At 44.3% G+C, this 24665-nt stretch overlaps 1 long non-coding RNA gene across 1 annotated transcript in view; it reads left to right on the top strand.

The window, feature by feature from the left end:
- Positions 1-24665, top strand: part of LOC144771451 (uncharacterized) — a 219546-nt gene that overhangs the window by 41630 nt on the left and 153251 nt on the right. Inside the window, exon 2 of the long non-coding RNA XR_013599284.1 lies at positions 863-909. This is a non-coding gene — a long non-coding RNA (uncharacterized LOC144771451). The remainder of the gene's footprint in view (positions 1-862; positions 910-24665) is intronic.

The following is a 24665-nucleotide window of genomic DNA, read 5'->3' as shown; positions in this document are numbered from 1 at the left end:
TGTGAGTGCAGCAAAAGCAAAGTTAAGCTTGGAAGTTCTCTAACAAACTGGCCACCAGTTCAGGCCCACTGGCCTCTGAGGAATGTATAACAACACTGTTCATAAGAGTCTCTCTATTCTGTTTATCATCACGTTTCCCACGGACTCTTGCGGCCACCTTGGACTGGCGGCCAGCATAGCGACATTTAATTTTATTTATATACAGTTTTATTATTGTATCACCCCCGGCTCAACAACATGGGACAGGGAACAAGATGATTACATATATGGGAATGATTTGTTAAGGGGCGCAACAAACCAGGAGAGCAAACGATTTGATGAACTACAGACTGCTACCGTAAACAACAAACCTTTTGTCGCCTGCTACAGTTTTAAACATTATTAAAGACTGGGATTACACAGGAGCCCCCAGTAATTAGCACTCCAGCAAATCCTGTGTTTTGTGCCATCTTATTTCATTACTGGCTGCATCGCACACCAAGTTTCATTCCCTTGCAATCTTATGGAATTACTGTAATTTTTTTTTTTTTAAAGCATTTAACCACATCTATTATTACCAATGATGCAGTTTTGCTTTTTTAAACATATGTTTATTTGTTTGCAAAGGTTTTAATTAATCGTGCAATAAAATGAATTTGAATATTATTAACCTCAACACTTGCTCCTCTTCCTGTGCTCAACATACTCTTCCTGTACTCTCGCTCTCTCTTACCCAGTTGAGCTAAGACCTTTGCCTCTCTCCTATTTGCTTATTTGTCTTTTGGTAAGTACTACTCTCGAAACTTGTAATGTGTAACATTTCTTGCACTTAATAACACATTGTTCTTTTTCTTCTTTTCCCAATGGGGTACTTGTGGTTCAGAAGACTGAAGACTCTTCAAGGACTCTGAGTCGCCATGTGAAGAACAAGTGAGTGAATTTTATAGTTGGGCAGAATTGAATGAAATCTCTGGCGAATAGATCCCTATAAATCCTCTCAATCCTACTCGACGCACAATAATAACCTAGTTTTAAACTAAGTTGTCACGATGAAAGAATTCCCCACACTGACTCCTGACTAACTAAAAATTACTCTAAGTGTACTCTCTCTTGAATTGTTGGCGAAGCGCGCGGCTTCGAATGCTGCCAACGTTCTTCACTGCCGAGCATTTCCACTTGCCAGCATCAGCTTGCGAAAGACTAGACCGGCAACCTTGGAAGTTCTTCTTGAGTGTCCGTAATACACCAGCATTGTATTGACCTTCAGGTAAGCATGGGCGGATTTTGCGAATTGGCAATCCGCGAACTTGCGTATTTACGGATTCGCAATCCGCAAAATCCGCGAACTCTCGCGAATTTGCGGATTTTTGGGTTTTTTTTGTGTTCGCAAGGATTTCTGCCAGTTCGCGAGGGTTGTGTACCAGTTCGCAATTGCAAACTTACTTGTCGGCTCGCAACGGCCGCGACTATGTTGTTTCTACATCTGGTTCATCATCACAGGTTCACAGCACCCTCTGTTTCACCACTGCCACCCTCTGGTACACCCATGCCACCCTCTGGTACATCACTGCCACTCTCTGGTTGGTTTATCACTGTAGATTATGGGGGTGAAAAAAAGCAAGCACACCTGCCCTGCTTCAACTGACATGAATTAATTTGGGGTTGATTAATGTGTCACTGAATTTAAACTTCCAGTCTGGCTGGCACCTGCTTCCTTATCTGTAATTTGCTTTCTGTTGCAGTGCAATCTTTTTTCACAGGACCTTTGTGGCCTACTTGTAGCTATTCTCTGAGCCTGCTGTGAGGGTCAGAGCAGGGTCATAGAATAGTTGCAAGTAGGCAACTGAACTCTGAGGGGGCCCCTCAGGAAGCACTACAGGGAATGGTTACTAATGATAAGATTGAACTTTTGCACCTGCTGAGTGCTTTTAGTTTTGTCTGTAATTGCTTTCTGTTGCAGTATAATTTTTTTTAACAGGACCTTTGTTGTATACTTGTAGCTATTCTCTGAGCCTGCTGTGAGGGTCAGAGCAGGGTCATAGAATAGTTGCAAGTGAGCAAATTAACTCTGAAGGGGCCCCTCAGGAAGCACTACAGGGAATGGTTACTAATGATAAGATTGAACTTTTGCACCTGCTGAGTGCTTTCAGTTTTGCAAAAATCCAAATATCCAGCAGCATCCACAAAAAGTAATCCTTCCAGGTCAAGATCCAAATCAAAGTGACCAGCACATGAAGAAAGCACTGGGAGGAGCCTGCTGGACAGGAACAGGAAGTTGGAGACTGTGGGGCACTTCTTTCCCACCCCCCCCCCAAAATGGACTCCTTGTAAAGAAAAAGTGCAGGCAAATGTCAACCTGCGGAGTTATTCTGATAAAAATCATAATTTTCAAGGTTTATGCTGCCTGCTGGTGGATTTCTTGTGCGAAATTGCAAATTTTGCAATCTCGCAATTGCGAGATTGTCGCTGCCCGCCGCATCTACGTGTTCGCAAGTGTTTACTCCCGCGAAATTGTATAGTATTCTAGTTGGCAAGTGCAACCAAGCAAAAAATCCGCTTCGCACGGATTTTACGAATTTTCGGCAAGTTCGCGAGAGTTCGCAGATTGCGAATTTGCCGAAAATACGCAAAATCCGCGAGCGGAACGGATTTTACGCCCATGCTTACCTTCAGGCCTCCGGGCCTGGTAAGGTCCATACTAGATAGGATGGCTGATCAACCTATAGATGATTCAAGGAGTTCCATACTACCCTTGGGTTTTTTCTATCGACCATCCAGACTGCGCCCGCACTTAGTGTGAAAAGAGAGCCAATTAAGTATAAAACAGCATCCACAGTTTCCACCATGGTTTCACAATATCCGTTTCGAGCCATTAAGTAGTCTGGCAGAAATAGACTGACTAAAGTAAAAAATAAGTGTATCCGAGAACAACGCTAATGTATTAGAGATCATTCCCAACTTAAGTAGGAATGTTAAAGTGTATACACTCCCCATGGACACTGTCTGTAAATATTCCCTATACACAATAGAAGCTACTGGGTTGGAATTAACCATGCAAGTTGATCAACTGTTGACTAGTGGGTATGGCAATCCCATATGCACACAAAGTTGCCAACCCGATAGGCGCAGTCTCCGTTTAATCTCCTGCAATGTGGCAGGTAGTTCACGAAGGTTATTGGATGAGGCATGGGTTCAGTATATTAAAACCTTTGATATCATCTGTGTTCCAAGAAACGTGGAGTAGGAGGGACTTCTTTCTGGATAGCAATAACTCACTAAAAGTTCAGGCTGAACCATCATTAGCAGGGAGGGCTAAGGGAGGACTCGCTACTTTAATTTCGGTACAACATGACTCATTAAGAACAGTAAAAGTAATTGACTCCACATACTACCAGCTGACCTTGTGTTTTAATGTGATCAATGTACCCTTATTATTGGTCAACTGGTATTATAATATCTTTGATACACAGAATCCCGATGTTATTGATTCCCTCGATATGGAGATGGTTAGGATGGCAGGGAAGGTCTCCCCTTTGTGTGTTATGTGGGTAGGAGATTTTAACTGCACCTATGTCAGTATAGTGGGAGTTAGGCTTGTGGGCTAGTTGATACTACTGATTAAACCTTGGCACATTTTAAACACACTATAGAGGGTGACACGTTAAATTCTATTATTGTGGTTAATGACCTATGTGTGATTACTACCATGGCTAGTACTTCAATGGTGCAATACCCAACATTTCGGGGGGGGGGGGGGGGGAATCACGTAAGTACAATTGATTTTATGTTGATCTCTAGTAGATATTCACACCTCATTGATGATTTTGCGGTTGAACCAAACCCAGCCAGCGACCATAACCCTCTTATTGTATCCTTACACACTGTGGCGTGAAAGGGCAAGACTTTTGATTGTCGAATGAAATGTAACCACAACCAGGGATAATGATAAAATGGGAAAAGATGAATCCTAAGGTCTTTGAGGAGTCTATTATCAAAACTACTTTAACGCAAGTGATGACCTGTCTAAATGAAACATCACAGCCAGATGCAATAATACAGAGTTTCGAAGCCATTTGTGAGGGTGTGGCCAAAATATGTTTAAACAAGGAAGAAAAGGTAGTTACCCAGTAATAAGGTGGTTTAACGCTGAGTGTTCTGAAGCTCAGACTAGATTGAAGAAGGCGCTACACGTAGTTCCTCAAGAGAGGGATGTGGTAAAAACAGCTAGGCAAACTTAAAAAAAAGTTATTGAACAGAGAAAAGACGAATTGAGAAAGCAAGCTTGGGATGACCTCGAAAGAGCAAGTGCTCTGAAGGATTCAAGGAGTTTTTGGGAGGTGTTAAATCGCCTGCTTTTTTGTGATGAAACTAGGACCATGGATACCAACATAATGGGGTCGATTGGGAGGCCCATCTTTCCAAAATATTCAACCCAAGGGGTGTCCTATTAAGTGAGTGTGAGGATGACATAACTTTTAACATGCAGACTGCGCAACAGCTTAGTTCATCACTTTCCTTGAGTGAAGTAGAGGAGGCATTGAGAAAAGGCATTCCCCTAAAAGCACCAGGGCCAGACGGTGTGCCCCTGGATTTATTTAAAAACACCACACAAATCTGGCACCTTTGTTACTTAATGTTTTTAAAGCTGTAATTGTGGGTCGCGTTCCATCTACAGGGAAAGAAGCAGTGGTGGCGCCAAATTTTAAAAAGGGAAACAGAAATTACCCCAAATGTTATAGGCCGATTTCCCTATTAGATGCGTCTTGAAGGTGTTGGGGAGGGAAATCCTTGCACATTTGGAGTCATGGGCTAATACTTCGGGTATTATTGTGAACACCCAATATGGCTTCAGGAAGGGAAGGGGAACAGCGGAGCAGTGCCTCAACCTGTCTATGATTATGGGCAAGTACTTGAGGGCCAGGGGTGTTTCAATCCCTCTGGCCTTCATGGACTTGTCTAGCGCCTTCGACACAGTGTGTTGAGGAAAGCTGTGGGTAATAATGGACACTATGGGATTCAAGGAACCGCTTGTTACCCTGCTGCGTAGATTGCATTCAGCTACCGCTGTAGTCCTCCGGTATGGTCCTAGTGGCGAAAAGACCAAGCCAATTGCCTCAACTGAGGGCGGACTCCAGGGCTGTATATTGGCTCCATTCCTATTCTTAATATATACAAATGGTCTGGAACATTTTTTATTACAACAAAATTGGACTTTCCAAGAATAGATGGTAAACAGGTACCCTTATTGTCCTATGCGGACAACACAGTGCTGATGACTCTAACGGCAAACAGTTTGCAAAAATGTTTGAATGCTTGCAATGAGTTCATGTCAGGATTGTATCTTAAGGTCAATTTTAGTAAATCTTTTATCATGGTGTGTGGCCCAAATGAAACTAAAACGCGTAATTACATGGTCAACAACACCGCTAGTGACAAAGAATCAAATTTTACTTATTTGAGGAATCTTTTTAATAAAAAGTTGAGCTGGGATCACTTGATTACATTTAGATGGCAACAAACTAGTAGAACCGTAGAGGGGCTTTTTTCGATTTGCCAGTACACTTCTCCATAAGCTGATGGCTGAAATGAAAATACTGTACAAATCCAAATGTCTGTCAGTAGCCACCTATGGGTCATGGGTGTGGGGATATCATAAAAGTGCCCAGATTCAAATATTGGAGAATACATTTTTAAAACGCCTCTTATCTATCCCCAGCAGTTTTCCAACATTATTCTGCCATTCCGAGGTAGGTTTAGAATATGTGAGTGACAGAATCCATATTTCCCAATTGCTTTTATGGTGGAAAATTTGGACTTCAGAAGATCTGTTATTTTCAAGAGGCCTTTTAAGAGACTGCATGAACCTTGACAATGCAATGGCGGTTCCATGGCTACGCTATGTCAAGGAAACATTTTATAAGATAGGCCTTGATAATTATTATGGAAACCCGGAGTGTTTAATTGCACGGCACTTTCTTGTGGCTTTTCCGAAACAGGGGGGATGGTGTGAGAGACTTCCCCCTTGCCCATGTAATAACGCAGCCCAACAGAGCACAATGCACTTTATGCTTTTTTGGTCACTTTACAAAGACCCAAGAGCTCGATTCATTAAACTAATTTTACAGGATATTCGTCCCTGTACATACAAAGAAGGTTTTGAATATTTGAGGTCATTATCACATGCCACTATTTGTAGCTATGTGCTCAGTTTTATTAGAATTGCTCTTTTAATCAGGAAACGATATGAACTATGAATAATTGTATTGTTTGTTATCTATCTTGGTGCTAATTGTTGTGCATTGCCTGCTAAAACTTTCGGTATTTTAAAATATCTTGTATTTTAAAATGAATGTATGAGCTTCTTTTAAACTTTTATGATTCTTTTGAATGGAATAAAGTTGATTGAACTGAACTGAATACACCAGCGATGACCGGCAGCAAACGCCTGCTCCTCTGAGCCTACCAAAACCTAACCTGGATCGTTACGAACCCAGGCTGCGAGGGGCTCTAGTGCCAGTGTAAAAATCATCGTCGAGAGCTGGTAGCCCTGTCTTGTGCCCTTTGTGAGTGGGAAGGAGCGAGATACCTCTCCATTGACTCTCACCCTATCCTGTGGGTCTTGATACAGAAGTTTTACCCATGCTCAGCAGCGGGGTCGGAAGCCCATTCTACACAGAGTTGTAAACCGGAACTGGCATTCGATACTGTTGAAGGCCATTTGCGCATACAGGAAGAGGAGCACGGCCTCTTCAGTTTGTGTCGTTCTTGTCAAGGGTAACACCCCATATTGCCTTCGAAGGTTATGCCGCGTGCCCCTGCGGGGCATGAACCACGATTGATCCGGATGGACCAATGTGGAGATCACAGTCCGTAATCTGGTTGCCAGAGCCTTTGCCAACACTTTTGTCTCTGTATTTAAAAATGAAATCAGCCTGTATGACCGACACTTGACCATAGATTTACCTTTTTTTGGGAATCACAACTATCGTTGCGGTGCACTGGTCCAGGGCGACTCACTATCTCTTCCACAGTGAAGTTTTGCTTTAATGCCTGTCTATCTCTGCCGATAATGTGGGTAGATTAATCTATTTATAGAGTTTTATATAGCGCGGACTTGACCCTTGGGTACCAGAGCTCGTAAAGTAATATTTGAAACATTTGTGATACAATACGAATAGCTATATATAATTCCTGTACATGATTTTCTTATCCGTTTCAATAAAAGCAGTAGCGTTACTATATAAAAATTCCTGTACATGACATGATTTTCTTATCGGTGTCAACAAAAACAGCAGCATTACTATATATAATATTCCTGTATATGCCATTCTTATTCGTTTTAGTAAAAGTAACATTATTTCTTTACACATGATTCTGATGTGCTTTCTGTGGAGTCTACAACATGAGCGGCTCCTGATTGACGTTTGTGTATTAGTCTTACCGATTAAAGAGTCGTCTGGCCCTATGGCAGGAACTTGCTCATTAGGAAGCTCTCCGCTTCCTTCTTAAATGTTGCTGTGTTTAGAATTTTTCTAATGCTTGGAGAGAGTGAGTTCCAGATTTTGGGGGCTGCTCTGGAGAAAGCTCTGTCGTATGTCTTCTTCTTCCGAAAGATGGGTGGTTTCAGCAGCATATCTCTGGCGCTCCTGGCTGGTCTGCTTCCCGCTGAAAGCTCTATTTTCTGAGCTTGGTACCTTGACTATCTTCGTCATTGACTTAGTGTAGTGTTCAGAGAGTTTGTTAGCGTTCAGCAAGTTGTTAGGCGGATTTAGTTCCTTCTCGCATCTTGCTACTAGTATCTCAATATTAGGATATTTGATGTCTCTGGTCCATTTTTTTGTTTGACTGGCTGCGCCGTTTTGCTCTTTTTCATTGTGGGTATCAGGAAGGTTATGGCTTGGTGATCTGACCAATCACAAGGACCAATTGATTGGATTGTAACATCTTTATTCCTTGAAATTACCCAATCTAAGGTAGCCCCTTTCGAGTGGGTTGGTTGTGTGCAGGTTTGAGTGAGGTTTAGATCTGTTAGAAAGTCTTTATGTACGTTGATCTGTTTGTCATTATTGTCATCCCAGTATAAATTGAAGTCGTCTAGGAATATGTTATTCGTGTGACTGTTAGAATTAGCTGGAATGATCTCCATTAACTTGGAGTTCTGGACTTTTTGGTTCTGTCCAGAGGTGTCAGGGATAACACCCGAAGACCCCGGAGTTCTACCTGTCTTGGTGCAAAAATAAACAGAAACACGGGCTTCTCGATGGCGGCGTCAAAGACCAAAGGTTTATTACTGCAGGGACACAGAAGTCACAGAAACTGCACACGGGCAGTATCCAGGAGCCTGTTCAATTTGTACAAAGAGGGTTGCTCCTTATATACTGAATATTGGGCTTCAGGCAAATTCTTTACATGTTAGCACATTCCAAAAACTTCGTATCTAAAACAATAAATATTTGGCGTTGCACAGGAATCGTCAACAATATCTGATGTCAAAACATTACGAACGAGGGGTTCCCACTATTCCATCATAATCCCATGTCAACTTTTCATTCAAGACCCGGACCGCCTCATCGTAAATTTCGTTACCCCCCCCTAATAAAAGCCCAGAAGGAAAGGAGCAGAGCCAGGTGCAGAAGATAGAAAAGCAGGATAAGAGATGTTTGTGGGTCGTAAATGGGCACGGTTACCGGCTTCGGCCGCCTAATCATGATCAGGCCAACGAACACGAGAACCAGTATAGCAGGACTGGCCTCAGGCTGGGGAGGCAGCTCTTGCTGAGTCATGCTGCCACAGCGTTGCTGGCCTAAGGTGCACGTGTCACTAGCAAGGTGAATCGCCGGCTAAAGCCTACGTGTCCTTAACAGAAAGAGGTCATTGCGTGTCCATTGACTATGTGAGGGCAAGGAATACAAAATGGCTTCCTTGTTCTAAGTTGGATGCCACGGGTAGATCAGAAATGTGTTCATAACAGGAGTGCTCTTGCTCGTAGCATAGCGAAAACACCAGGATATACTAAATGGATCATTTGCGGTTCACTGATACCAAAATTATGTATTTGCGACAATGTTACAAACACGGGTTCAAATCGTCACGGAACCTCAGACCCTCCTTTTGCCCTTACATAGGCAATTACTCAGTCTATGTCAGAATCTAACTCTATGCTCATTAGGTCAGTGACATGTTGCTGCATCATCATCTTGTCTCGTACCTTCTCTCCAAATGTAGGTGGTTTTCTGCAACAGGTTGCAGCACAGAGACTACACAAAGCGGGACCACATTGGATAATAAGGCAGCACGAGAACAGAAATACTAGGATGACACCAATGGCCATCAGAACCTTCCATCCCCACGCTGATACCAGAGTCCAAAACCACTCCATGAAGGACCAGTTTCCTTTGTCTACGTGTATAGAGCCGGAAATCTTGTGTAGCTTAGAGATCGCTTCATAGACGGTTGGAGCATTATTGGGAATAAAAACACAGCAGCTCGATTGGATCATTCTGCATACCCCACCTCGATCTGCAAGTATTACGTCTAGAACCATTCGGTTCTGTAACGTCATGAGACGATCCGCCTGAAGCTCAGCTGTTAAGTTACTAAGGGCACCAGCAGTTTCTGTAATAGTAGATTCAACTACCCGTGTTAGTTGACGTAGATTTCTACTATTGGCCATAGGCCCCCAAAACGGAAGGAAACCTTTGAAGAAGTCTCCAGCTTCCTGACCAGCGGTATCTTCCTTGCTGAAGACACCTCTTGCTACTCTGGTCTTGTGATAGTCTGAAGAAGCAGTGTATGTCGGAGGTAACAATCGAGCAATATAACATGAACCTGAGAAGTCAGCAGGCAGCCATGTATACGCTCTGTCTTGACAGATGAAGTAAGTACCCCTAGCAGTAAGGAAGGCAGGGGAGGAGTTAGACGGAAATACGTAAGTCTCAACGCACTCACCCCTCCCTAGCTGAGCTCTCAGATTTCTTCCATTTCCTTGTAAACAGACCTGACCTCGGTGAGGCACGACCCAGACTGAAGTGGAGCTTTTACGCTTGCTTTCTCCCAAACTAAGGCGATACTCTGTAGAGTTCCAACTCAAATACACCCGTAATTCATCTCTAGGGTATGATGGAGTATTATTGACGTCTTTAATCATGTCAATAATTCCCTGGACTAAAGCTTTGTTGGCTGAGTTGTATTTAGTGGACCGTGGTGGACGCGGAGGATAGGTCTCAAGGGCATAGGAAAAAATGGTCTGAAAGGCCTGGAATGATCCATTATAGCTAAAAGGCAAGACTAGATAGGGAATGCCTTTATCCATAGTGTGAGGTATCAAGCCACACACCTAGCAGTCTGTAGTATTAACTACCAGTTGGTGTTGATGCAAGAGCTGTACAAATGTATTGTTAATAAATTCTGAGCGTCGAGCTTGTTCGTGTTCAGGAAACGAGTGAAAAGAATGCATAGAAGAAACCGTAGAAGTAGTAGGATCAAGGGGAGGTACTGTAGTTACCGGCATGAAAATTAAATGCACACCAAAGATGATTCCACCCACCAACGTTATTAAAACAATTAAAAATGTAACTGCACATTGCGTTAGAAAGCATTTGCTGTGAAGTATTCTGTACAGTCTATTTCTGCGAACATAAATTACATTCTTTCGTTGCAGCTCAGGAAGCTCCATCTTCTACAATCCGTTCGTGACCACTGATGATGTGTACGTAGATGAAAATGCCTCTATCAGTCCTGGGAGTTCCCAGAACTAACAGAAAGATCGACCTTGTGTCTGACCCCCGCAGATTCAACTAAGCACACAGCCACGACCCTACGGCTACCCAGACAGCAAGGCAAAATTTAAAACAACAAAATAATAGCAAACTTCCTGGCTGGAGGCAATGTATCAGAAAATTCAAATGTGAAAAATAGGCAGTTTCCTGCTTTATTTGTCCATATTGCGAGGCCGCAAATTGTATCTCAGTTTTGCAGGAGCTGTCTGATCTGGAAACAATGTATTTTCAGCCGACGTTGCAATGTTCACGTTTGCAGATGGCAAATGTTCTTTTGGTGCAGATGGCAAATGTTCAGGTTTCAAAAGAGCAGTTTCAGGAGGAGAGCCAGAGTTTGATGTATCAGTGATCAGTTCTGCATCACTGAAAGGGATGAAACTGGGTATTTGTTCTGCTTCAGAGGCACTGATTCCTTTCTTTACCCAGTTGTCATAAGGAAGCGGCAGCGGCACCCGTTTGGCGTGTGTTGCATGAATCCAATTTTTCCGGCCAGCCACACGAATAGCGGTCCTCGTTGCCAACAAGACCTGGAATGGTCCGACAAATCTGGGTTGGAGATTCCTTGTCCGACCAAAATTCCTAATGACCACCTGGTCACCTGGTTTTAGCTGGTGGCCTGGACTTTCCGGTGCCTTTGGTAATGCCTCGAAAACCTGTTGATGAATAAGACTCAATTTAGCAGTCAAGTCAAAAAGGTAATCAATTAACATTGGGTATTCCAGCTGCTTAAATTCTTTCGGTCTAGGTACCCCCCAAACATTTGCAGGATGACCAAAAATGATTTCATATGGACTAAATCCTACTCTAGAATGCACAGTTGCTCTTGTAGATAACAGAGCCAAAGGCAGTGCATCTGGCCAGGACAAACCCGTGGACGCTTGTATCTTAGCAAGTTTCAGTTTAAGGGTGCCATTGTAACCCTCAACTAAACCCGCGGACTGGGGATGATTCGCACTGTGGAATTTTTGTTTAATCCCTAAACCGGCACACACACTCTGCATAACTTTCCCTACGAACTCACTTCCGTTATCTGACCATACAATCCGTGGCATTCCGAATCTGGGGAAGTATTCTTTAAGAAGGATTTTGGCAGTGGACAAAGCAGTATTGTCCTTCAGTGGGTATGCTTCGATCCATCTGGAGAAAGCACAGACTACCACTAGGACGTACTTTAGATTATTACAACGATCCATGTGAATGAAGTCTAGCTGGATCACTTCGAAGGGGCAGGAAGGAGGAGCGAAATGACCAGCGGGTGTGGGGACTCCCTTGCCAGGGTTATGCATCAAGCATACCATACAGTTTCTCACCACTCTTTCTGCACACTTACTAATCCCATCATTCTTCCAAACTGGAGCCAACATCTTACAAATCCCTTTAGAACTGATGTGCGCTGCTCCATGTGCCATCGTTACTACTGCAAGCACATACGCATTAGGCAACATCCAACGCTGTTGTTCCGACAAGTCAATCCAACACCCACTCGAGTCCAATTTACCCGTGCTCTCTTTCCATGCAAGCTTTTCCTCCTCAGTCGCCTCTTTCTGAATTTCTTTCACGCTTTCCACTGTGTCCTCACACATTCCAGACTCTGAAATCCATCTTGCAGACGTTGCAACATACATTCTACTCATCATATTTCTAGCTGTCTGTTTTGCGGTTTCATCAGCAAAAGCATTCCCACGACCAACATCATCCGTGATTGCTTTATGAGCACTGCATTTCACAATCGCAACTTCAGTCGGCAAGGTTAGAGATTCCAACAAGTCATTAACTAGCTGACCATGTTGGATCTTAGTCCCATGGGACGTAATGAAACCTCTCTCTTTCCACAAACGGCCAAAACTATGGGCCACGCCGAACGCGTACTGACTATCTGTGAACACATTCACTCTCTTTCCCTTAGCTAAAATGCACGCTCTTGTTAGCGCGATCAATTCTGCTGCCTGGGCAGAATTCTGACTCACTCTCGCAGTCTCCACAATCGTACTCAAAGTCGTTACTGCATAGGCAGCAGTCACGTCACCATTCTCCAATTTGAAGCAAGACCCATCAACATACAACGTGCCATCTGGATCTGATAACGGAGTGTCTTTTAAATCAATTCGTCCTTTTGTTTCTTCCTCAGTTCTGAAACAACAGTCGTGTGGTTCGGAATCACTCGACTCTTGACTAGTCGGCACCAATGTTGCTGGATTCAATACATTGCATCTTTTGATCTGAATATGACTCGCTAGCAGTGTCAGTTCGTACCCTGATAATCTAGCACTGGTAAGGTGCTGCGTCTTGGTTCGGTTCATGAGTGTATCCACAGCATGAGGAACCATAACCACTAACATGTTGTTCATTACTAAACCAGCAGATTGTCGAATGGAGGCTGCAGCTGCGGCCGTAGCTCTCAAGCAACTAGGCAACGCTCTAGCTACCGGATCTAATGTTGATGAAAAATACGCACAAGGGCGTTGTTTATCACCAAATTTCTGTGTCAAAACACTCAACGCACAACCTTCTCTCTCGTGGACATAGAGCGTGAATGGCTTACTGTAATCGGGTGTACCCAATACAGGAGCTGAACACAGTGCATTTCATAACTCAGAAAAACTCTCCTGACATTCGGCAGACCATGGCACTGGGCTCGAAACATTTTTCCCAGTCAAAGCTACCAATGGTTTTGCCAAAAGAGAAAAATTCGGGATCCATTGCCTACAATATGAGGTAATACCTAAAAAGGCACGTACTTCTCTCTGCGTGCTAGGAACATTCATCTGTGTAATCGCTTTTATTCTCTCTGGGGTCAACTTCCTTCCCTCCTTTGACAAGAGATGACCTAGGTAGGTCACTTCTTGGCAACAGTATTGCATTTTTGAAGGTGACACCTTGTGATTCAAATTTGACAAATGATGCAATAAGGAAATTGTAGCTGCTTTGCAAGTTTCCTTGTCATCGGCAGCCACTAGAAGATCATCTACATATTGTACTAAAGCGCAACCAAGAGGAAGGACAAAGGAGTCTAACTGGCTTTTTAATGCTTGACTATAAATAGACGGGCTCTCACAATAGCCTTGTGGAGCGCGTTTAAACCTGAAGCTTCGTCCTCCTAGAGAGAAACCGAAGATATCTCTGCTTTCCTCGGCTATCGGAATGCTGAAAAAGGCATTTTTCAAGTCGATAACCGAAGACCATGCTGCTGTAGCAGGAATCAATGTTAACAATGCAGTTATGTCTGGAACCACAGGAAACTGTGGAATCACAATTTTATTAACCTCTCTAAGATCAATTACAAACCTATATACTGGAGGTTTTGTTGGGTCAGTTCGTTTCAGAATAGGCAGTACAGGACTATTACAGACATTACCTCTAGTTTCTTCTACAACGTCTTTCTTGATCAGATCTTGTACTATCAGTAGGAGCGCACGCTCACCTTCACTAGAGATTCTGTATTATGGAATTCGTGGAAATTTTACATTCGCTTTCAAAGTTACTACATAGGGTGGAATTTCCAAGAGACCTACATCATTAGGACCAGTCGCCCAAAGAGTATCAGGGAGAGAACGCAGCTCTGGTGGGAGCGCATCCATCGACAAGTACATTGGAGAGGTGATTCTTTTACCCAACGTAAGCTGTACTCCTTCTGGAGAACAGTACAATGTCGCATATAGGCGTTTTAACAAGTCTAAACCAAGCAGATTTTCATTACAACCTGTCGTCGAAATCAGGGGTGCTTTCAATTGTCGGGGTCCAACAGAAATAGACAAAGGACCAGAAACAGGGTTGTGAACAGGGGCGCCTGAAAAACCTACTGAAACGTTTGTTGAGCCAGACAAAGGTGCGCCAGGGAGTTTCGCATGTATGATAGAACTTTTTGCTGCACCAGTATCCAACAGAAACGGTTCGACTATACCTGATGTTACTACTGCGACATAAGGCCCACTCTGATCTACTGGAACTGATACTACTCCCTCTCTTTGTCCATGGCTGTCCTAGTACTCCCTTGGCTGAACTTCCTCACTAGCTTCATAGTAGTCTTCAACATGATACTGTTGAGACCTATTCTGTTGGGCAGGTTGTCCATTTCGCTGATCGAAATGATTAGAAGGGCGATCACTTGTCTGTGGAGGCATAGCACCTCGTCCTCGACCTCTAGAATTCTGCATATAACCACCACAACCTCTCTGAGCTGCCGCAGCATTATTTTGTGCCCGTACCGGACACTCAGTCTTATAATGACCTTCCATTTTGCAATAAGCACATTGATTCCATTGGTATTGTGGCCTCTGAAAATTATACTCCGTCTTTTGATATGACCCTTGCTGTGTATTAGTCTGATTCGTGCGAGGCGGATAAGCTTGCTGTAAAAGAACTTTAGTTTTTAAATCTTTCGTCTTTTTATCTGATTTTTCTTTCTCCTCTTTATCCCTATTTTCATAGTACTGGGCAGTCGCAAGTATTTGCGCAGTCGTAGAGACAGCCCACGCACTCTCGTAATCCTTTAATTTACCACTAAGTTCGGGCAACAGATTGTGCACAAATTTATCGACGAATAATCTCTGGCCTCCTTCTGTGCTCATATCCTGACCACTATGATCCACGAAAGTCTCTTCGAATCTTGTGAAAAAGTCGGAGACGCTTTCGTCTTTCTTCTGTTTGCATGCGGACAATTTGTCCCAGTTAACGCGTAATGCTGGCATCAGGGTTTTCATTAAATCGATTATTCTACCGGGCAAATTAGCAATTAAGGGTTCAGGTTTGGAACCACCTGTTTGCTGACCATCCGCTGCAATTATAGCTGCCCAATGACCACCTAGGGCAACTGGATGATTCTCTTTCCGAATTTTAGCCCAAATTGGTTGCGGTACTACATTACCAAATAGCAGATCTATGTCAGCTAGATTCAATACACAAGCTTCAACTGTCTGAGCCAACTCTTTGTAGTACCCTGCAGGATTTTTACGCGGATCTGGCAAGGCCTGTTTCACTGCTAATACTTCAGCTCGCTTCCATGGAATATGTATCCATACTCTCTGGAATTGGGCCGGAGCGGCTGCAATACCAAGGTTTACATTAGCTTGCACGGCTTCACGCCAAATTGGTGGAACCTCTCTCATTGGGTATTGACGACTTTGTTTCGTACTACGTTTCTCTAACTCCCTCGGTGAACGAAGGGATGGGTCATTCCTATAACTTAAAATCAGTTCCATCGCTTCTTTTATATTTTGACCAACTATCATACCTGCAGCAAACTCTTTCTGAACATTAATTAATTCTTCTAGATTTGATTCAGAGTCATCCTCTTCCAATTCCTCACGTAGAAGGAAGCACATTTCATCGAACACATATCGTTGTGTCGGTTTGTTCCATTGCATAAATGTATCCAATACATTTTGTACATTATATCTTCCAATTTTCGAAACCCATCTAAGAGCGGTGGAATCTAATATTCCTCTTTCTTCAGTACTGGGAAGCTGACTACGTCTCTGCACAGAGTCAGAGGTAGGAGTCTTAATCAGAGTTTTATAGAAGGGAGATAAAATATTAGAGACAGAATCAGTGATTCTCCGACGAACAGAAAGCGGAGTCATAATATTAGCAGAAGCAGTAAATAGAGTGGCAGTTGGAACAGATAGAACAGGAACAGTAGGAGTAGCAGGCAAAACAGCTTGTGAACTAGCAGGTGTGAGCGATACAGGTATAGGTAAATAAGCTGGCAACCCTGGAAGAGGGGGTGCCGAAGGAACATTAATATTGACCACAGGAGGTATAGGAACTTGATTCAGAGGAGCAGGAACACCAGGTTGTCCAGCAACCAGTAATTGAACATTCGGTATAGGTGGAGCCGTAGCACCCTGTGCATACGGTGGGGGTGATCGTAACAAGTAAGACAACAGGGGATCCTTTTCAGGGTCCTCTACTATCTTAGCTGTACTCGATGGCAAAGCAGGGTAGCACTTGTCTATCGCTAAATTACGCTCCCTATTGGCCACCTCCATCGCCTTCTCAGACTCGTTGAGTTGCAGCTGCTTAGCAGACTGTTCTAAAGTCAACTCTTGCTCTTTCTGTTCTTTCTTCAATTTTTTAATTTCTCTCTGTTTAGATTCTTTTCGCCAATAACGGAAAGAATCAAACATTGCCGGCCGGGCTTTCTTCTTGAACAATTTTGTTTCTAAGTTATCAAGGACTTGAGGTTCAAAACTACCATGCAATGGCCAACTAAGGACACCATCTTTCTCTGTATAGTGGATCCATACCTCGTTATAAGAGATCGGGCCCACACCAAATTTGCAGTATAGATCATAAAGAGGAGTTCCAATCGGAGGGACCGAACACGAGTCCTCCAACTGGGAATCACTGTTGCAACCAAAACAAGACAACATACAATTTTTCCGACTTACCATTTTAAAATCCGGAACACAAAACAGACAAAACACAAACTAAAAGAAAGGTGCGCACTCGAACCAAGGACTTAGGCCTACCAGAACAGACAAATGTATCGATACCCGAACTGAACTGAATGATTATCGTAACCAGAATAACAAGTGATAATCTTATGAAATCGAACCAAACCGAAAACTAAAAGGGATTATCCAAACAGGAGCAACCCTTACGAAGTAACCAACTAGCAACCACTTAATACTTAACTGAGGCACAGAAGACGTCACCAAGGAGAAACCCGTCACGTCTCGCCGTACTAAGGACTGCACCTCGGGTCCAAGACAGGGCGACGGTCAAGGCAGCGGACCACCGTAGCCATCCGAACGGGAACCCTCGTGGAAGAGAACGTCGGGCCACTTTTGCGATATGCCGGGATCGATGAAGTGGGGCGCCTCCCTCTGGAATCTTCACACGAAGCTTCTCGAACTCTTCAGGCTTTTGGACCGGTACCGAATGACGTCGCCCCACGTTGGGCGCCAATTGGAGTTCTGGACTTTTTGGTTCTGTCCAGAGGTGTCAGGGATAACACCCGAAGACCCCGGAGTTCTACCTGTCTTGGTGCAAAAATAAACAGAAACACGGGCTTCTCGATGGCGGCGTCAAAGACCAAAGGTTTATTACTGCAGGGACACAGAAGTCACAGAAACTGCACACGGGCAGTATCCAGGAGCCTGTTCAATTTGTACAAAGAGGGTTGCTCCTTATATACTGAATATTGGGCTTCAGGCAAATTCTTTACATGTTAGCACATTCCAAAAACTTCGTATCTAAAACAATAAATATTTGGCGTTGCACAGGAATCGTCAACAATATCTGATGTCAAAACATTACGAACGAGGGGTTCCCACTATTCCATCATAATCCCATGTCAACTTTTCATTCAAGACCCGGACCGCCTCATCGTAAATTTCGTTACCCCCCCCTAATAAAAGCCCAGAAGGAAAGGAGCAGAGCCAGGTGCAGAAGATAGAAAAGCAGGATAAGAGATGTTTGTGGGTCGTAAATGGGCACGGTTACCGGCTTCGGCCGCCTAATCATGATCAGGCCAACGAACACGAGAACCAGTATAGCAGGACTGGCCTCAGGCTGGGGAGGCAGCTCTTGCTGAGTCATGCTGCCACAGGGTTGCTGGCCTAAGGTGCACGTGTCACTAGCAAGGTGAATCGCCGGCTAAAGCCTACGTGTCCTTAACAGAAAGAGGTCATTGCGTGTCCATTGACTATGTGAGGGCAAGGAATACAAGATGGCTTCCTTGTTCTAAGATGGATGCCACGGGTAGATCAGAAATGTGTTCATAACAGGAGTGCTCTTGCTCGTAGCATAGCGAAAACACCAGGATATACTAAATGGATCATTTGCGGTTCACTGATACCAAAATTATGTATTTGCGACAATGTTACAAACACGGGTTCAAATCGTCACGGAACCTCAAACTGTTCTATGAAAGTAGCATTATTGCCTGGTGGGTGGTAAAGCACGTGCAGGATGCATCTTTGATTGCCTGCTGTTCTTACATTGAGGCCTAGGTATTCACAAGATTCAAGAGAGTCTGACTGAATTTGGTTAATCTCTATATCCAATCGGTGTATGCATGCTATACCACCTCGTGTCTATTTTTTGTCTGTCTAATCTCACAATGTTATAATGAGGGGGCACCAGAAGATCCATGAACGGGGACGAAGATTCCGTAAGCCATGTTTCTGTTAGGATTGTTACATCTATTTCCTGACTAACGATGAGGGCCGCGATGTCCGAGGCATGTTTTGTTGCGGACCGACAGTTGAGCAGTAGGCATAGTAGTGGTTTCCCTACGCTACTAGAGTTAATTTCACGCATATTGGCGGTTAGCTGGACTTGTAGGTTGTTATGGTTGGGTTTCCTATTCTTGGGCCAGGGTTTTCTATTGGCATCGATCGGAACTAGCTTAATTACCTCCCCTTTGCTGCTAGTTTCCGGCTTATATGATCGTAATATGGTTAAGGTTTCATCGTCTGATAGGTATTTACGATTTCTGTCTGGTATGTTACGTCTGTTTAAAAATGGCATGAATGTCTCTCTACTCTTTTCTTGAGAGCTATGCACTAATTTTTGTACATGTTCGACTTTGGCGTGTGTGCTTACTGTGATTTCCAGTATTGTTTCTAGAGCTTGTAATGCGTTTGAAATGTCCTGTGACATCTTATCCACTTTTGTTTGGAGAGCTTCAAATTATTTCCGAGGTTGTGAGTATGCGTCTGCCAGTTTCGAGTTTTGCATGTGTCCTGAAGTTTTAGAGCTTTGGTTTCTTCATTTTTCCTATTTTTGTCATTGGTTCGGGAGATAGTGTCTCCTATATTTTTTGGGTGGGATGCGCTTCCTGAGACCTGGTCTTTCGGTATTACGTTCTGAGGAAATTAATTTTGTACGGTCTTTGTTGAACTTGTGATGCTGTTGAATGGAGTATGAGAGGGGTGTTAGTTTTCAAAACCTTTATTTCTGGAAGGGGGTTTCCATTGACTGTCCTACATGTAGGAGATGTCACCCGCGATAGAGGCGTTGATTCTACTCTCTGCAGTGGCATTGGGGCAGTATTGGCATATGGTGTAGCGTTTTCAACTGTCTCAGTATCACTTCCGTCTAAAGAGCCTCCTGTTAACGTTATGCCTCCTACTATCATTGTAGTTTGTAGGTCTACACGGTCTCTGATTGTTGTGACGGCTGTGGCGGTAATGTTGGAAGTGAGTAGAGTGCCTTCTTGTATGGTCCGTTGTTGCTTACAGAGTTTTGATTTATCTACCCACTCTTTCAGCGTTGAAAATAGGTTGTCGAACTTTTCTAGCTCATTGTTAGCTGCTTGTATAAGTACAATGCAGTTCTTGTAGATAGTTATGCATCAATCCGCTCTTAGTCTTGGAGACGTGATGAGCATACATTTTGTGCCATGTGGAATGTTATTTGTGTTTTTTACGTTGAGCATCTTCGTAATGACAGTGCGCCATTTAGCCGTTTTTCTGGTGAAAAATATCAAGTCATTATTAATTATGCCTTTGTTTAGGTTGTAATAGGGGTCAGAAATCAGCATGTCTGGGTGTTTTCTAATTAGGTTGTGTTTGAATTTTTTTGCTGCATTTTTAGATAGGTTAGATGGGTATTTTATGACAAAGGAGTTTGTGCCTGTTGATCCTAAATTGGGTTCCGCCATATTAAAAAATATCTCTCGCAGTAGTTCGGCACAGTCTACTGCGGAACGCTTCGTGGAGGAGATATAGAGTGTTTCATAGTATTGGGCGAATGGCTCTGCTATTTCCTTGCTCGTCCGGTAAATTTCTCCTCCGGGGTATGTATTGCCAGAACCCAGCCTCTATTTCTGTCTCTTCGCTCCAGCCAAGCAATCATTTTGTTGGTGTTATCTCCTATGTCATATAATTTTCTCTGAATGGCTAGGGCTGTGCTCTCGTCTTTTAATCCCCGTCGAAGTCGTTGCGCCATAGACTTGCCTGAGTCTCTATTTTCCCAAGTCTCTTTCTCCAACCGTCTTATCTCTTTTTCCAAGTTCTTCCGACTCTCTAGCCTGTTAGGTTTTATGTATGCCTACTTGTGCCTGGATGAACCCTCTAATGACCGTTTTATATGCGGTTAGAGGAGGCAGACCCTGAAGCAGAGGTCAGGGTTCAATTCCCGACGCGGCAGGGTTTTGAGCCCAAAATGTCCACGGACTCGATAATTCTCGCTTGGTTGCCTACTCGAATCACGGGTTCACACTCTGCAACTCTGGGCAATAGCTTGCTTAATCTCCACTATGGCCCCCCGCGGCGGGATGCCTGGCTTTCACCTTGGGGATGCCCAGTACGGGTTATCTCACAGGGAAAAAGCCAGGACGGGTTCACAAAGCAAGCGCCTTGAGACCTTGCGGTGATAAGGCGCTATATAAGAACCTATGACATGACATGACTCCCAAAGGGTAGAGACCGACTCCACCGAACCCTCGTTATCCTGGGAGTATTGTGTGGTGAGTGCCTGTTGCTTGTGCACACATTTTTATTCCTAAAGTGCCATGGGTCTAATCTCAGGGGCAACATGGCGCTTCTTACTGCTCCCTGTAGCTGTACTACGACCGGGGAGTGATCCGAAATACCTCTTACTTTGTGTATGGCACTTCGAAATTGCCCCGCCTGTATCCTAAGTGTAAAAATATAGTCTAATCGGGATTGACTCTTGTGTGCAGCAGAGGTATATGTCTATTGTCGGCTCCCCGATTTGTGGGAGCGCCACAGATCAATCATACACATTGCTTCTATAAAGCCCTCAGATGGTTCTTTAGCAGTTGTCCCCATGGCTCCTGTCAATCTATCCAACTGCGGGTCTATGAATGCGTTCACATCGCCCCCAAGAATGAGCATACCTGGGGCATTTCGAGCATGGCATTCCCCAGTGCTGGGAGGGTATCGCTATGTACCTTTGGAGGAATATACACTGAGCAGAGGTTTCGTGTTTTACTTTTGCATGTGCCAGTCAGAGCTGCATATATTCCCAACTTGTCATACCAGCACCTACGCACTATAAATGGGATGGATGACCTGAGTAGAGTCCCGGCTCCCCTGCATGCTGATGAATACCTCACGTGTGCTTGGAGTTTGTAGCCATACCGGTCCAGGTTCTACAGTAATTGCCTCTCAGATGGGTCTCTCGGACAATACCATATCTGGAGTGTGTCGACGTATGTGTTGTAGAACCAGCGTGCATTTTACTTTACTACCCAATCCATTGACATTCCATGTCAAAATTTTCAATGTCATTGTGTAGTAGTATTCTTGTTGCGATGATTAGGATCTATTGATTCGCGTGGTCTGCTGACCCGTGAGTTTGCCCTCCTGTAGCTCTGTGTTCTAACTTGGGGGGACATATCTTTTATCTATCGATTTGTGTCATTGGGTTCTCCTGTAGGTCTGTGTTGAAAGTATCTGAGCCTATAACTAACAACTACAACATAATCCCGCCCAACACGGCTAGTTTCTGTCCCTTGAACATGTGCCCCCACCCTACTTCCCTGCTTGGCAAGTCTAAAACCACCCGCCACCCCAACTTGCAGAGAGCCCGTCGCCCCATGTAAACCTGCTTCACGCAGGGGTAGGCTGGAGTCACCCGTGGCCCCAGTCTCAACAATGCATCCAGCCCATCTTAACTTATTGATATCGTCCCTTTGCATAGTGTCTAGGATTAAGTATCCTTCCCCCCAGCCCGGATCTTCTACACCCCCACCGGGTCCCTCTCACAAAATCCACAATGGCAGAGTAATTGCTGCAGGGTCTGTCCCCATCTGGCCCCAGTTCAGCTCCTTACCGGGGCTGACCTCTCTGCGAGAGAAGTCCGGTTCTTCATGTTTTCATGCATCCCTCACGGCCTCCGGATCAGCTCTCTCTCCAAGGGTCTTCGCTGATCTCTAACTTTTGGTGACTTCTGCTTTACCACTCTCCATACCTCTAGCCACTCCCAGTCTTCCTCTGGTGTGGAGAAGTGCCAGGATTTCCCTTTGGTCATTATTCGCAGCCGCGCTGGAAAGTGCATCATATATTTGATTTCTTTATTTTGCAGCTTTCTTTGTACTGCTTCAAAATTGTAAATGCATTTTTTAACCTGGAGGGTGAAATTGGGGAAAAAGGGAATCGATGCATTTTCGTATAGGAGGTCCCCATGGACTCCTGCTGCTTGTAGTATTGCGTCTCTGTAGTTAGGTATCCTGGTGATAATTGTTTGTGGTGGAGCTCCCGGTTTTGGGATAGGGGTTCTGTGTGCCCATTCGATGGTGAAGAAGTTTGACTATCGTTTAGGACGTAGGTGGTTTAGGATTAGTTCTTCCAAAAGAGATCCACAATAGGACCCTCCAGCCCCTCTGGTATGCCCACCACCCGTATACTGTTTTGACATGCTCTCCCTTTGTGATCCTCGAGCTTTGCTACTAACGCATTTTGTTGTTGCTTGAGGTGCTGTATTTGTTCCTCTAGATTCGGTGTGGTGTTCTGCAACTGTGTTATGTTACTTTCTGTGTTGGTTACTTTTTCAGATATTTTCCGGAAGTCTGCCCTCAACAGATTGACTGCTACTGCAACAGTGTATATTTTGGGCTCAATTATTCCTTTTAGGTCCCTTATGGCCACCATTATGGCCGTCATTGGGCTCCTGGATCTACTGTAGAGGATTTTGTAACAGCTTATTTGTCCATTTTGTTTGTCTATATTACAGATCGGGCCTTTGGTTTCACCATTTCCTTTTATGACTGCAGCCGAGAGGTTTCCAGGGATACTCCTTCACCTTGTTCAGTTATATCCACCTCAAAGCCCTTATCAAGAGCTCTGGGCCTCTCCCAATCGTCTTGCAAGATCAAGTCCTGGGTTTCTGCCCTTCCCCGCCAGGCTGAGGAACTGTATTTCACAGGTGTCTAGTCAGTTCACTCGTTGGGCAGTCTCTACAGTTGTTGGTAGTCGATCCGCCCAGAACCCCCAATTAGAGTGTGTGTCTGGAGCCCCTCTCGCTGACCGCCCTCCCAGATTCCCCCACGCTCCAATGGACGAACCTCCTCCTGGTTTCTTCAGTTATATCTCCACGTTACAGTTAGTGGGCTCAACCTCCCTGGGCTCCCCATCTCCGGGTTGCGTAGAGCGATTCATGCGCAGCCTCAATCCCTTTGTGATGTGATGTGATGTGATGATCATTTATATAGCGCACTACCACTCCAAGGAGCATCTTGGCGCTTTGACTCATATAGCTGAAAAGATGGTCACAGCTTAACTGTCCTCAATCAGCAGGCAGAAGTTAAACAAGTGTTTTACAGACTGAGTCCGCCAGGCTATAGATCCAAGTTTTAAGAGATTTCCTGAACTTCTGTTCAGAAGTGATTGCACGGAGTTGCTGGGGCAGTTTATTCCATGTCTTTGCACCTATTACTGCCAGGGTTTTTCCTCCCTTTGTTGCCAGTCTGAATTTAGGGACAATCATCAGATTGGCTTTTGTGGATCTGAGTTCTCGAATGGGATTGTATCACCTGAAGTTTTTATACAGGTACCATGGACCATGCTTGTGAAAGGCCCTAAAAGCAATCATCAGAACCTTAAACAAGATGCGCTTCTGAATAGGAAGCCAATAAAGAGCATCCAGCGCAGCGTAGGCCGAGGATTTTCTGGGCCATCTCAGGACCAGTCTTGCTGCTGCATGCTGGACCATCTGCAGTCTGTGCAGGGCACATTTGTTTGCCCCCGCATACAGACTACTGCAATAATCCAATCTAGATGTAATCAGCGCCACTCCGACAGTGCTTCTCGCTGACAGGAGCAGGAGATCAAAAAAATTCCTAAGGCCCTTTATGATGTTAAAACATGACCCAGCAACTTCCTGTCTGTTGTTTGAACGAAAGGGTCTCATCGAATTTAATCCCTAAATTACGTGCTGCTAGGATAGTGTTAGGCAGAGCTTCTGCCTCTTTTGGCCAGCTCATCTGGGGGGAAA

Source organism: Lissotriton helveticus, chromosome 8 (assembly GCF_964261635.1).
Source record: "Lissotriton helveticus chromosome 8, aLisHel1.1, whole genome shotgun sequence".
NCBI lineage: Eukaryota > Metazoa > Chordata > Amphibia > Caudata > Salamandridae > Lissotriton > Lissotriton helveticus.
This window is presented reverse-complemented; position numbering and strand designations above follow the sequence as displayed.